This window comes from Colobus angolensis, unplaced genomic scaffold (assembly GCF_000951035.1).
Source record: "Colobus angolensis palliatus isolate OR3802 unplaced genomic scaffold, Cang.pa_1.0 Scaffold279, whole genome shotgun sequence".
Taxonomy (NCBI): Eukaryota; Metazoa; Chordata; class Mammalia; order Primates; family Cercopithecidae; genus Colobus; species Colobus angolensis.
In genome coordinates, this window is record NW_012116032.1 from 3188974 (window position 1) to 3204065 (window position 15092).

General features: G+C 37.9%; 1 protein-coding gene across 1 annotated transcript in view; it reads left to right on the plus strand.

Moving 5' to 3' along the window:
• The first annotated feature begins 328 nt into the window (after positions 1–328).
• Positions 329–15092, plus strand: part of UGT8 (UDP glycosyltransferase 8) — an 88238-nt gene continuing 73474 nt past the window's right edge. The window contains exon 1 of the mRNA XM_011948379.1: positions 329–897. The gene's annotated coding sequence lies outside the window, so the exon portion shown is untranslated. The remainder of the gene's footprint in view (positions 898–15092) is intronic.

The window sequence follows — 15092 nt, forward strand, 5'->3', positions numbered from 1 at the left end:
CCGTTTTTTAAGGCTTTCCGCTTCAAGAGAGCCAGAATTGAAGCCTGGGTTGGTGGCAGTGCAGGTACCTGCTCACCTAAGCATCACCATCTTAATTTTCCACACTCCCCCATCCACTTGCCTAAGTATAACTTTTGAATAGATTCAGCAGGAGTGAGGCAGGAAAGGTAGGAAGGTGAGAAAACGCGCGATATCAACTCGCAGAGCTCACTGAACTGCCTTGATGATAAAAGGCGGGCACAGGGACTACGTGGGTGGTGGCAGAAAGGGCGCGGGACACGCCTCGCAGAGAGAGAACAGTGGGCGGGGCCACGTGCCGGTATCAGAGTCTGCAACTCGAGCGCCCAGTGGGCTAGCTAAAAGTCCCAGCCTGCAAGCCAACTGCGCTCAGCGGGCGACTGGCCGGATCCCAGCGCTCTGCCCCTCGCCCAGCCTGCGAGCGCGTGGTACTAAGGGGCATCTGCATCCATGCCCCAGCCGGGGGAGCTGGAGGCGCTCGCAGTCCGAGGCGAGTGATGCTAGGCTGAGCGCGTGGCGGCCCGTGTCGTGCCCCGCTGAGCCAAGTGCGGAAGGACAGCGGCGCGCTTCAGCTCTGCTCGCCGCGCGTAGGGCGGGGCGCGGCTGGGGGGCGGGGGGCCTGGCCGCCCGCGGGGAGCTGTGGAGGAGCAGGCGCGCTGCGGACCCGAGGGAGGACACGGTTAAAGCATTGCTATCAACTGTGAACCCAGAGAGCCCTCCTTAGTGAACACGCTAACTCTGAAGCCTCCCTTACGCCCCCGAACCACCGAAGACGGCGACACCTGATTCAGCGCACAAACACGGGTCCCTTCTTCTGTCCCGGATACAATTACGCGGCAGAGACACACTCAAACTCGCGCGGGGCAGCCAAGACACGAGGTGAGCGGAGGGAACACGCCGTTCCAGCGGGCGGAAGAGGGGCGGGCTGGGTGGAGGAGAGGGGCGTTGTTTGCTCCCTGAGGTGAGTGCCGGGCGAATGGCTGCTCTCCAGGGGCGGGGGGGTAGGAATTAGAAAGCACAGATGGGGTTGGGCTGAGGAAGTTAGGAGTGGATAGTGGGAGCTGGCTGGGTAGGGAGAAAGGCTAGGGGTTGAGGGGATGTGAAGGAGATCTTTTTAAGCTGGCCCCTGATAGCGCCAGCAATCCTGTTTCTCCCATATGGCATCCGTTTGAGGGCTTCTCTCGCGTACGTGCGCTCAAGGCAGAGGGAGGATATAACAGGGAGGCGATTCGGCCGAGGGCCTTGTACTTGACCCCTGAAGGGATGGGCACCACGGCGCCCAGAGGCCGGAGCCAGCTGCCACGGCAGGGATGGAGATGGGGGACCAGGAGGAGCTTCTGGACCTCTTCAACTCCCCCTTACTCGTCCCCCTAAGGAGGAAACAAGAGCGGGATGTGTTGGGGGTGGTGAATGTCTCAGGGCTGTACAAGCTCGCTGAGACCTTTCGGGGCCCGCCGTTTCCGCGTGCCCTCGCGACCCTCGACAATGGACAGTGTACAGTGGTGACAGGGTTTCACGGGTCCCCGCGCCGATCTGGGAATGGTACGGGGTGCCCTTGTATTAGAGAAGCCTGTGTGGGCCCCCGGGATTAGAGAAGAGGTGAGCGCCTGCGGGCGGGGAGAGAAGGACGCGCTGCTGGCAAAAAGAAGGGCGCCTTCCACGGACTGGAGGAGCGGCGAAGGAGCTTGGGGTGTGTGTTTTGGATTTGAAGGAGGCAAACCGCATCGGAGAGTGCAAGTAGATGCAGTGCGTCGGGGCAAAAGGACAATCCGAGGAGGCGGGCGGGGTACCCACTCTCTATATGCAAACTCGCTGGTTTAATTGAGGATTTATAAAATTGAGTACGGTAAACGTGCCATTGTGCAGCACTTCCTTAGGAAAGGAATAGCCTCTGTACCTGTACCGCGAGTTCCCATCACCTTTCAGCATCTAGGCGGGGAGAGGAGAGAAGGTAGAGAACTTCTGAGAGCGTCCTGAGAGCTAATGTGAATGGCTGGATTGCGCTAACTAGGCGTTCTCAGCGGAGAATGTCGCCAAGGGAAGGAGTGGGTGGCTGTATCAAACCAGGCGTGCTCTGGAGAATCACCTTTATTATGAGCCAGTGTTAACAGTGACGATAGAGTCTTTTATTTCTGGTGGGTCCTATTGGTAAAAATTAGAAAAAAACCCACACTACTCCAAATACTCCAAAAATCTTCAGTCCCCTCAGGCTGTCACCTTGTACTACCAGTTTTTCAGGATCAGTATCGTGAATGTTAGCAGTTTGGCTAAATGCCAAATTGTTGTTATAATTTCTGATAATTTCATGTTCAAAAACGTCTATATTCATTCAGAATTGGCGTGCTTCTGACGTATCCCCAGAAAAAAATTTGGAGGAAGGATAGACAGTGTCTTTTTTTATGTTATTTTAAAAAAACTTTTATTTTAGGTTTTGGGGTACATGTGAAGGGTTGTTACATAGGTAAACACATGTCACGGGGGTTTGTTGTACATATTATTTCATCACTCAGTTATTAAGCCCAGTACCCAATAGTTATCTTTAACCAATATTTTAATAGTGTTAAGAGTAACCAAACTTTGTCCCCAGGAGATTTTAAAATTAAAGGGTCATGCATCTCAATATTATATAGTAAAGGAGACCAGAAGTTTGTGTTAATTGAATTAAATCTTAGCCAGCTTAGTTTTCTCGTATAGAAACTATCTCTTGGTGTTTTGAGGTTTTGCTTTAGGAATGTGTCTGTGTTCAGCAACTATTCTAGATAATGCCAGATAAAAACACTCTAGTACTGTATGATTTGCCTGCCGCCTACAAGGTTAAGTTGACATCTAGTGGTGTGTGGCTTAGTATTATATGAGTCTTTATAAACTACAGTAAATCATAGTGCCCCGATATTTAGGAAAAGCTTGATTCTCTATTAGGAGGTTGGGCATAACTGAGCCGAAACTATACTTCTGACTTTTTCCAGGTAATACTACTATACAGATTCAAACTCTTTTTAAATCTAAGATTTCCAGAGGACTGTGCCTGTTGTATTTAAGCTTGGTACGCATCTTAGAATAAATAAACCAATGTAGTAAATAAAGATGCTTATCACAATTTTTTTTAAATAAAAACTACTTTTTGTTTAAATATTTTGACAGTTTACATTTCCCAATAATTTAAATTAAAACATTTTATTGCACTTTATGAACACCTGTCAGTTTCATTACCGTTTAAACATTGCTGAAAATCCCACCTTCAATCCTCAAATCCTTTTTAAAATCATGCTCCTGTTTATCAAATAATATCAATTTGTTGCTTTTTAATTCATGCTAGGATTTTCCAACATACACCTGGGAATTTCCAAGATACACTTGGAGAGTGAGAACTTTTGATTATTTATGCAAGGTATCCCATTTATTTGACATCATCTGCAATGGTACTTATTTACATAAGTACATTTTCTAGGTAGCTGACTCTTCACACCATTAATTACTGAAACTTAAAAAAAAAAAATGAGCCATTGTAACCCACAAGCAATTTCTAAATCTTACTGTCTTCCTTGTTCCCTTGGAGAATATTGGATGCAAGTTATTCTTTCTTTTTGGGTTGTCTTTATGAATTCATAAAAAATTGAATAGTGCTATTCGCTGAGGTGTATAGAGCTGTTTTTGTTTATAGTAAATGGTCTCAGCCTGCTGGGTTGAAATACTAGAATGGGGACAGAAGTACCATTCTTCTTTTTATGTTTTTTTTTTCTCGGTCCTCTTTCTGTTATCGGCTATCACTTTCTGCTGCTGTCAGACCGTGAGCGGGCCCTGCTGCTATATTATCTGTTGTCTTTTGTTTTCCATTAAATGATGTGGGCGATTGCCTGAGTATAAATCCTGTAGACTTTGTGACAGATACTTTCTGTTCACGTGCTTTTTTTGTGGTTTGGACTGAGAACTGAAATGTTTAGGTTTCCAGAAGGGTGGCCTCTATATAAAAGGTTTTAATGTATTTGTTATAGAAAAATTTGTGTATGAGATCTTTAGGAGGGTGTCTTAATTTCAGACAGTTAAGTCTTCTGGAAAAACTGAGAAACTGAAGCAGCCCTTAAAAAAAGTTTACTTTTTTATGATAGGCCCAGATTGTCTTTGTTTAGGAATATGTATACTAGGATATTTTACATATTACTTTCTGCCATTGAAACTTACTAACCATAATGTAGTGTAGTTAATATTTTTCTACCCTGGAAGTCCAGAATAAGAAGTATTGAGAACCCTGCTACTTGAGGCTACGTGAATTATTTAAATATTATTTTGCAAATTTACTTATGGAGGAGGTACATAATAAAATAAATATGATTAAAATGGTTTAATTTGGTCTTGAAAACAGCGGTAATCATATCTCCTTAAACTGAAGCATTTCACAAACATTCATTCTTTTATTCAACAAATATTTGTTAAAAGCATACTATGTGCCAAGCACTGTGCTCTGGGGATGTGCATACAGTTAAGGCCCTGGGAGGGCTCTAGGCGTAAAAGGGGGAGATAAGAAGGAAACAGGCTATTTTCAATATCTACAGTATAGTGCTGCTGTTCTGTAAGTGCTGTGATAGAGATATACACACAATACCCTGAGCAGAAAGTTGGAAGTGGTGAATTCTGTGTGGGAACGGGAGATTTGAGGGTTTCTTAGAGGGTAACATAAAAAATGAATCACTGGAGGCAGGAGCAGGATCATGGAGGGCTGTTTGCCATCCTCAGGAGTATGAACTATTTTCAGTTCAAGGTTGTTTTAAAGTAAAGAGTGATGTGATGAGAAAACAGCTCTTACTGCAATCTAGAAGGAGGGATCTGAGGAACGTGAGATTTGAATGGTAGTTTAGAAGGCATTGCGGTGGCCTTGGTAAGAGAGTTTGAGGTCCTTGTACCAAAGTGTTTGCAGTGGGATGAAGAAAAGGGTTTGGTTACAATGATATTCAGGTGGTAGAACCTCTAAGATTAGGTGACTGATTTGGTGGAGGATTGGGAGTGGGTGGTATAGGAGGATGGGATAGGAACTTAAAAGGAGATCCAGATTTGAGAGCAAGAGTAATAGAGTTCAGTTTTAGACATGTAGAACGTGAAGTGCTTATAGAAAATCGAACTGGAGATGTGTGTCCAATGAATCATTGCATGTGAATTCTGAGCAGCGAGGTCCTGGGCTAAATAGGCAGGTAGATAAATGGTGGGTAGATAAAAGGATAGACACACAGAAACATTTAGGATTTTTCAGTGTATAGGTAAGTGTAAACCATGAAAGTTGATAGGTTTTCCAGGGCAAGTACCAAAAGTTAATAGGGAAACAGAGGTCTGGGGAGATCCTAAAATTTAATAGTTGGGTAGAGAAATAGGGAGCAATAAAGAAAAATGAGAAGGTATGGAACAGGAGAGGCAAGAGGAGAATTAGGGGGGTGTAACTTTTAAAAGCAGCTGAAAAATGAGAACATTTCAGAAAGTGAGAAGGTCAGGTACTGAAATGAGGGGTATTAGACAGTTTCGGTTCCCGCCCCGTCCCAAGCCCCGAATAGCTCTGTGACCTTGAGCTCACAATTTAGTTTCATTTCCTCATTTTCCAAATGGGGTGAGAAGCACCTACATTATAGGGCTACTGCGAGGATCAGATGAGATAAAAGCTGTCAAGCACAATGCCTGGGAGGTTACTGGTTTGTGTTTAACAAATGCTAACTGTTTTATGGAAACCAGGACTTGAATTTGTGTTTAGAAGGTCCTAGTCATTTTTGCTTTCACAAGTACTTGCTCTCAAAATTCACAGAGAGTGATTGAAAATATATGTTTAAGATGAAAACTTGATCATACTTTTAACTTTTTGGGTTAGAAGCCAGTAGAATAGCAGCCATTGAAAATTTTGAAGGGAGCAGATGGAGTCAACCGAACAAAGTCCTTGAAGAGAGAGTGGAAATTGCCTGAAGAACATTGCAGAGATGTTGGGTTTCTCAGGACAATCCATGCTTCCACCAGTCTGGAGGGTCTGGTGGCATATACATTGTGTTTATAAAGCACCCGGTAATTAAACCTACAGGTTTCTAATGTCCTGTTTAAAGTACTCTTAGTATTTTAATTGTGTTCTAGTTCCTTAGGTAATCTATAAGGACATTGATTATTCATTTTAGTAGTAGCTGAAAACAAACTCAGAAAACAATACAGATGATTTCAAAATTTAACAAAATGTAATGTAATATTTGATAATTCCTAAGAAACTTCTATACCTCATAGGTCTTAAAAATCAACATGTGAAATACAATTATTAGCCTGTGTGATAGGGGAAGGATTGATTTGTAGAGGTTTGTTTGCTTTTTTTTTTTTTTTTCAAATTTAGATTACTATGGTAATATTTAAATATACCTACTTTTTTCCTAGGATTTTCTGTTTGAATGAAGTGATGCTTTATATTAGAGATAAACATTTTAAATTAGATTTCTATTTTAATATGTATATTTTTTTTTACTCTGTAATTAGTGCATAATTTGAGAAAATGTTTACATCTTTGCACTGGTGTGGGAATCAACAATTGAACATACTGTTTACTAATAGGTTATAAGGCATATTATAAATAATTGTTGTCTCTATACATATTTGTTGAACAAAACAAAATTAGATGTTCCATATTTTTAAGATGAAATGAATTTGTTATCTGTAGTTTTAATATTTGATCATATTCTTTACCTGAAAATCGCTAGCCACACTCTTTGTTATCAGCACCTCTCTATTTTACAGTTGCGTTTCGGTGCTTTTATTTTTTCCCCCACTGTGCTTAGTCCTTCATGATTTATGGTCCTGTTATTTGTAAAGCATAGTAATCTGAGCAGGTGATTTTCAGTTTAGGATTTCTTCTAGTTCCATGTTCTATATTCACCAACGCAGTTTTAGACTGTATATTGTCATGCTCAGCACTCCCTTACAGAGATAACAGATGTCAAGTTGAAATTGACTTATACAGAATGCCACACTTAGGTAAGCATTTAGGAGTGCATAGCCAAAATAAAAATGGTACCTTTGGTTTATGAATGGCAGGGTATCTAGGACAGTGTAGTTCGTATTCTCTGGATGGACATTCGTGTAAATATTAAAATATTTAGATTAGATGGAAAGATGTATAGTAGGAACATTTCAGAAATAGTTTGCTTGTAGCGTTGTACTATGTATCTGAATTGTTAATTTGGAGTAATCACTGTATTGATTTTATTTTGAAGGTATAATCTATTTCCATTGACTTGATATAAATAACAGAAATGCATCTACAAGGAGTCCTGTTCGTTAAAGACATTTACATTCATATCTGATTTGGTAAATATTTGCTTGATTTGGGAATATTACATAACAAAATTTGTGAAATCATTTTGTGCTTTTTAATTGTTTTAAAGAAATTTAATATTCAAAATACTTCAAGACACCAAATCATGACTTTTTAGTTATTACATTAGCTATAACTTGCTTTAATAAGTAAAATCTATGGGGCTAATTTTCTTCCAAGTGAAACATTACGTTTAAATAATGTGCACATGCATTTACAAAGTAGAATCAAGTGTGCAAACATGCTGTATGTTCTCTAATAGGTTCCTGTAAGCTGTATATAAATTCAACTTTTATAAATTGAGTCATATTTATAGAATTTAAGAAAATAGGGCAAACATTTAACACTTCTTAAATATTAAGTGATGGGCATACAGATGTTTATTGTGTTAATCTTTATATTTTTCTGTTTGTTAGAAATAGTTTACAGAAAACAATTGTGGATAGTGACATTAAAGCACATTATATATTAAATATACCCAGGGACTTTGCTATTTAAAGCAATATCAACGTACAATTTACCATAGAAAAAATCCTATTTTGATTATTAATACCTGTTTTGCAAATCAAATTTTTTAATGGGCTTAATTAAGCAGATACACACACATACACACACAACAACAACAAACTTGGACACACTTCTATAACACATCTTGAATATAGTCTCATCTGTTGGAATTTGTTAAACTTCTACACTTAAGTCTTAATCTGATTCTACCTCATTCTCATAATACCTATTATTCAGAGGCATCAACAGGAAGAATTAAATTTTAATTTAAAAAATTATTTTTACTAGCAACGGAGTGAGTGATTCAGTGGTGGTGTCTTCCTGCTTTGAGAGAGCTGTTCTAAGACTAGGCAGTTAGTGCTCCACAGTAGGCCCTTCCTCTGGGTTCTTTTCATGAAGAAAGCCCTTGTGTTTTACATAGATTTTGCATTTGTGCTGCTGTCCCTATTGAGTTGTTCTCACCAAGCCAATCTGGGGAGCAGCTCTTAGGGGAAAACTAGTCAAACAGGTTTGCCTGTCTATTCAAAAGGAGGGAAAAATGGTGAAATGTATGGATAAAGGCCAAGAATAAAACTGTTTTAAGGAACGTTCATGCTGATCACTGACTTTATTTTCTCCTGTTTTGAAAATACTTTGTAGACATTTGTGAGAATGTATCTTAATGGGGATAAAGTGAGAGTCAGAGAAACTGCAAGGGGAAGTAAGTTAGAAGCAGGGGATAAGGACAAGATGGGGAGAAGGAAGGGAAAAATAATGGAGAAAAAAAACTCAAGAAGAAAAAATAGTGTTTCAGTGTCATATTTGGGCTTTATGTAAACTGAATGTGTTATAGCAGGAAACCATGGTATTGATCTGAGAATGAATTTAATTAAAACAGACAAAACCCCCCACATGCCTGTGGTCCTCAACATCCAAAATAGGGAACACCTTGCCAGGGCAGGGCTGAAGTTTGCTAGGAATATTGGTGGGAAAATGTTATAGTTAACCATCTCTGACACTAATCTTATATTAGAGATACTACTTGGTTTCCCCTAGTAAAGTGTTAGATTCATACAGCATTATTGTAGTTTGCAAATCTCTTACACATATATTTCTACTGTTTAGTCCTGATTCTGCTCCTGGAGCATTGCCCTATAGGTAGTAGCATTTTACAGCTCATAACTTGATAGAGTCCCAAGTAACCTTTTGAAGTCAAAATGACAATCTAGTCCGGGAAATTTGATGTTAAAACTAAAGCTTCTTGCCTAGAGCAAGTTCTTGAACTACAGCTCACCACCTGCCTCGTGTTCTGGGGATGCTGAACCTTGATCCCACTGAAATTACCGTTAAGTGATTTCACTGTAGTCCTCAGTAATGTCCTCCTCTGCTCCGTGCTTCTTCCCTGCTCCTTGAGAGTCCCTTCCCCTTTCTCATCTGTAAGGTGAGACTCTCCATCTGATCTTTGGTTGTGCCTCTTCTTCCTTCCTGGCATTTTTAATAACATCTTTTGTCCCAGTACTTCTCCTCTTCTCTGATCTCACTCTTTTGGTGTAGTTCTTGATGCTCATAGACTGGATTTTTACTTATATATAGATGATTCACAAATCTGTACTTCTAATTGTGATTTCTTCTATACTCTCAAGAGCTTAGAGTTCCCAGCTCAACTTCCTAACTCAGATCTGACATCCCCATTTGCCTCAGTCTTCAAAGACAGATTTTGGTGTTGTGGAATTCACTCTTTTTTACCCTTTGTATCTAATCTATTCCTAATTTGATCACTGTGTCCTTCATGAAGACCTTCTTCCCATGCCTGAGACTTTCCATTCACCTCTTGATGTCTTGGTGTAGTTCCGCATCACTTCTTCACCGTTGGTATTAAATGACTGTTTTTCACCATTACCTTGACCTTCCATCACCTCCCACTGCTCATAACCATCAGTCACTTGTCCTTACTGACCCATTTGCCTTCGAGTGTGATTTGACTATGCGTTTATTTTCACATGGAGATCTAAAACTTTTAGCCTGGCTTTCGAGGCTTTCTGTTGTCTAGCTGCTTTCTGATCAGACTTATTTATTTTCTCATACTCCTCAATAGGATTCTATTCTATTTACCCACTGGGGCATTCATTTCAGGATATCCCCCCTCTTGAGATGTCCTGCCTTTTTTTTCTTCTGCACTTCTAAATTCTCACCCAAGGTTTTGACACTCAAGTCCCACCTTAGACTGTGGCTTCCCAGTCTCTGTCACTTTTCTGTGACTTTGATTTGTACATATATTCATGTTAACAATTAGGTTTCATTCTGCCTCTAAGGAGAGTATGAACTCTTAGAGGGTGGAGTCTCTTGTCTCCTCATACACCTTGGACAACCACTATTGATCAGAGATAAGATATTCAGACATGGTTGAATGGTATCTTTAGTTTGTCAAAAAACATATTTTCATAAAAAAAAGAGTCACAATTTAAAAACTAAAGGTAGGTGATTTCAAACCCCTCATTTGTAGTGAAAGGGGCAAAGTCTTTGTGGGGTGGTTGTCTCGCGTTATACAGCTAGTTCAGTTATTTGCTGGCAGAGTAGGAACTAGCATTCAGATTTCCTAGGTCCTAATCCAGCATCTTCTATCTGTACCATATAAACACTCTCCAAAGTTGTCACCGCCATATGTCAGATAATAGTTTGACTTTTAAAATTTTGGTATCATTTTGGCACAAATACATCGTGTCAGTGTTTAAGTATATTTATCTAATTTTCACAAGACAATGGCAATGATATGCAAAAGACTTTCTCTGGACTTGTCTCATTGTGGTGAATATCTGTTATAATCATAGATACTTAGAAGACACAAAATTGTACATCCTTACCTGTTAGTAAAGGAACGTTAGATAAATTTGTTCCGTTTTTCTGCAGAAACTACCAACATTTTTCCACTTCTGGGGACTAATATAACTGCTGCTTTTTATCTAATACTCAACCTATCTAATACAACCTTGTCCTAGTGATGATGGTAGAATTTTATAAAATAGGGAAGTTTGTTATTTGTTCACCTGTGAAGATGTTCAAAGAATTGAATAGGAAAATACCTAGAATTTTGTTTCTTGTTCTAATTTGCTTGTTTATATTTGGCCAGTTTTGTCCTGAAAACATGTTTGATACATTACATAAAAATTTATTTTGTGACTCTTAATAATGTTAAAAATACATTTAAACTAGTGATAGTAAAGAAAGGATATCTTCATTAGTGGCGGAAACAATCCCATGATCTTTTGTGATTCTACAACATTACTGTAGCCTTAAGAATCTCTAGTAATGTTGTGTTGAAAGCTGTTTCTCCTACATGTGAATATGTTTCATTGCAGGAGAAGTTGAAAATTTGATCTGGATATTCACCAGATTCACTTGCTGTATTCTAATTAAAATCCCAATAAAAGAGAATTATGAAGAGTACTAAAAAAGCATTTTAAAACATCAATCACTGTTTTTGTATTTTTTAAAAGAAAATGTATATATGTTAGACTGTAAAGCCTCAGATAATCTCAGTTGTATGATTTATGAAACTTTTCTCACTTGTGTAAAGATGGGATCAGAATCAAAACAAAGAATTTCCATATTGTTTGCTGAATGTTTATCACATGATGCAAATGCGTGGAGATAACTGTACCAGGCTAGTCTTGGGGAATTGTAGAAATAGAAACCTATATCTTATTCTGTAGGATACATATATATATGGATATAAATACGTATATGTATACACACATAGATATTAGAAGACACAAAACTATACATTCTTACCTGTATAATCATAGATACTTAGAAGACATATAATTACATATGTAGATATATATATACACACATATATATTTTAAAATGAGGTACGTGATCAAGACATAAGTGCTTTAATACCACTGTTTTCTTTATTAAAAAGGAAAATTGCATTTTTAAAAAATTACAAACTTTTATCCTTATTGTCTAAATTTGGTTTCTAGAACAGAAACATCAGTATTACCTGGTAACTTGTTAGAAATGGAGATTCTTGGGCTCATCCCAGATCTGTAAAATTAGAAACCACGAGGGCAGGCCCCACAGTGTGTGTTTTAACAAGCCCTCCAGGTGATTGTGACGCGTACTGATGTTTTAGACCCACTTATCTGTGGTACCCGATGTCTCGTCAATTCACTTTTCTCGCAAAACGAAAAAATTCTGATCATCTTAAGGACAAAAGAAAAATTAAGTTTAGATTTTAAAATGCTTTCCAGGTTAGTTTTATAACCTTAACTCGTATCTTATTTTACTTACTAATTGGTTATTGAGGCATCAACAAATATTTTTAGTTCAGATAAAACTATGCATTTTTCAGTTTATTAAAAAAAAACAGGGTTGAATTAGTTGTTTATTTTGGTATACTTTGCTATGACATTGTATAAGTGTAGCCTAGATTTTCTTAATTTTTAATCACAGGGAATAAAGGGGAGGAGGATTGAAAAAAGTCCAAAACCCTTACTCCTAGGCCTCATCCCCAGAAATTCTTATTTGATTGAACTTCGTTGTAGATGGCAGGTTTTCAGGCATCTCTATTTTTCCAAAGCTTCCCAGGTGATTATTATGTGCAGTTGGACTATAGCCATATGTTCAAAGATTGGCGCATCTACTACATATCGCTTCATTAAAAAAATTGCCCATTAGATCTATTAGGTTCTTTTATTATTTTAAAAAAATTGTCCTTTCATGTATGTTTAATTTAAAAATATTCTTTTCCAATAGGTTATTGGTATTGTTGATTTGCTTAACCATGCTATTGATCATTTCATTACTCTTTATTCAGCCTCATGGTTTTGCTGTAAATCCTTGCTTATTCAAAATGCACTCCAAGCACCAGTAGTCCCATATCACTAGAGAGCTTGTTTCATAAATAAGTATGATGGAGCCCCACCCTACGTGTACTGAATCACAATTTATATTTTAATAGTATCCCTATAAAGTGTGTCTTACATTAATGATTCTCTATAACTTAAAATTTAAAATCAAGGTCAATTCTTTTTCCTTTCATTTTGTTTCTTAGAATTTATTGATTTGATCTTAACTACTTTTGATGAACCAAAGATATCAATCTCATTAAACCTATTATTAAACCCCTTTTTTTCCCAGTAAGTTTTAGAATAGTAAGGAATATTTTAAATTATCTAATTTCGTAGCCCCACCTGACAGGTGAAGAAAATTAGGGACCTAAATTAAATGACTTGGCCTAAATGACAAAGGCTACTGATTTGCAGATCCATAGATGCATGCTACAATCATTTTATTTTTCTTTTCATTATATGTCACTTAAAATGATGTCTTTATAAATTAAACTACTTGAACTGTGAGCTAACTGAAAAGATAGTCTTAGGTTACCAAGTACCATGTATGTCCAAAAAACCCCAACATTTATATATGCATTAATTATTTTAATTATCTAAATCGATCTTGATAATACTTTACTAACACACTACTTCAAATTAGTTTAGAATTTAATTAAGTAATAATGGGGAAGTTGACTATTAAACAAAATAAAAATGAAAGGAACTACTATGTCTCTTTACTGCCTATTAAGTACTAAAATTATTCACGTGCTCCTGAGAGACTGCTGGTACTTTGTATACAGAAATTTAAACAGAAAGTTGTTTGGAATTGTTTATTCTGAGTTCCTGGGAATCTGGGGCTGTGTGCATTATGCTTTTCTAAATTCCCAAGATAATTGAACTTTAATTCAGGTCTTGATAGTTGGATCCACGTTACTACTTTCATTGTATTACCTGTATTTCTCTTATTGCACATAAGTAGCGAGTACTAGATCCTTATCTGTCAGTCCGGTGGAGAATTGCACAAATATCCCCAGCTGCTTACTAAATATGCAGATTCTTGGTTTTTCCCTAAACTCCATAACAGCTTATTTGCTGAGGTGACTTTGGAACCTGTATTTTTAGTAAGTACTTGAAGTGATTCTTCTGGATGCCAGAATTTGAAAACAACTTCATTATGTGATTATATGTTTGTGTTTTAAATAGTTAAATTTAATCACCATCATCAAGCATTAATTGGATACATACTATGTACAAGGTACTGAGTGCAGTCTGTTGATATTCGTATTATCTTATTTTTATTTTCTCACTATATTTTTGTTTTTATCTTACGTTCCTGTTTAGTGCTTGCAGAGAAACTCCCCAGGTGGGCCTAAGCCGGCTATCACTGATAAGCAAATAGGGTTGAGTTTCTCATTACAGCTTCACCATCTGTACTGTAGATGTCTGAAAAGAGATAACTGCAGATACTTGTGTTGAAGAAGTGTTAAGTGCACCTAGCTTGGAATGGTACAACAGCAACAACAACTTTCTTTATAACCTCTCCTTCATAAGAAGTTCTTTTGTATTCCTCTTGGCACTTATGAATGTTCCAGGTGCAAAACTGAATTTTTTGAGTGGTATTCCTAATGGTCTCTTCCGTTCAGTATTTCCTGTGTGTAAAGAAAGGTCTGCCTCTGTAATGCTTGTAGAGATTTCTATTAATCTTATTTTTCGTAAAATGACATACTAGTCTAAGGAATGGAATAGTAATACAATATTTTTCATTATGCTCTTTTAAAATATTGCTTTTGTTATCAGAAAAAGCAATATTTTAAAAGCAAAAGTGATTGTGTTAGAAATTTTTACCAAAAACTTATGACAGAGAACTTTGGATTAATTTATTTCATTAAGTTTGTGAAATGGAACCAAATTCCTTCTTCCTTTGCATTCAGAATTTTTCAGTTTTATTTCTGCAGTTAAGCTGTGGGCTTCTATACAAATAAATTTCTCTACTTTTTCTGATGGAATGAAAAATATTTAGTAATGTGGAGGATTTTGAAAATCTAGAGCTACCTATATTTATTAACTACTGACAGCCAAACTGAGTTCTCTGTCAGTGTGAGGTTTTCACCCAGATTGTACTCTCAAAGGCGCCTGACCTTTTTTTTGTTTGTTTGTTTGTTTTTTGGGCAGGAGGCACTTTTAACCAACAACAGGTGGCCTCAATTTTCTGAATTATTTCTTCTCCTACCTGAAATCAACATGTTCCCATTCTACAATGTTATTTTAAGGGATTCTTTGCTTTTAGTAGTTTACTTGCTAATAGTCACCATAAATAACTTAAGATTAACAAGAATTGCCTATAGATGAAAGATACATGTTTAAAACCTAGGCTACTTAAACAACCAAGTAGATATAAAGCTGGGTTTTTCCGCAGTTGGTCCACAGTT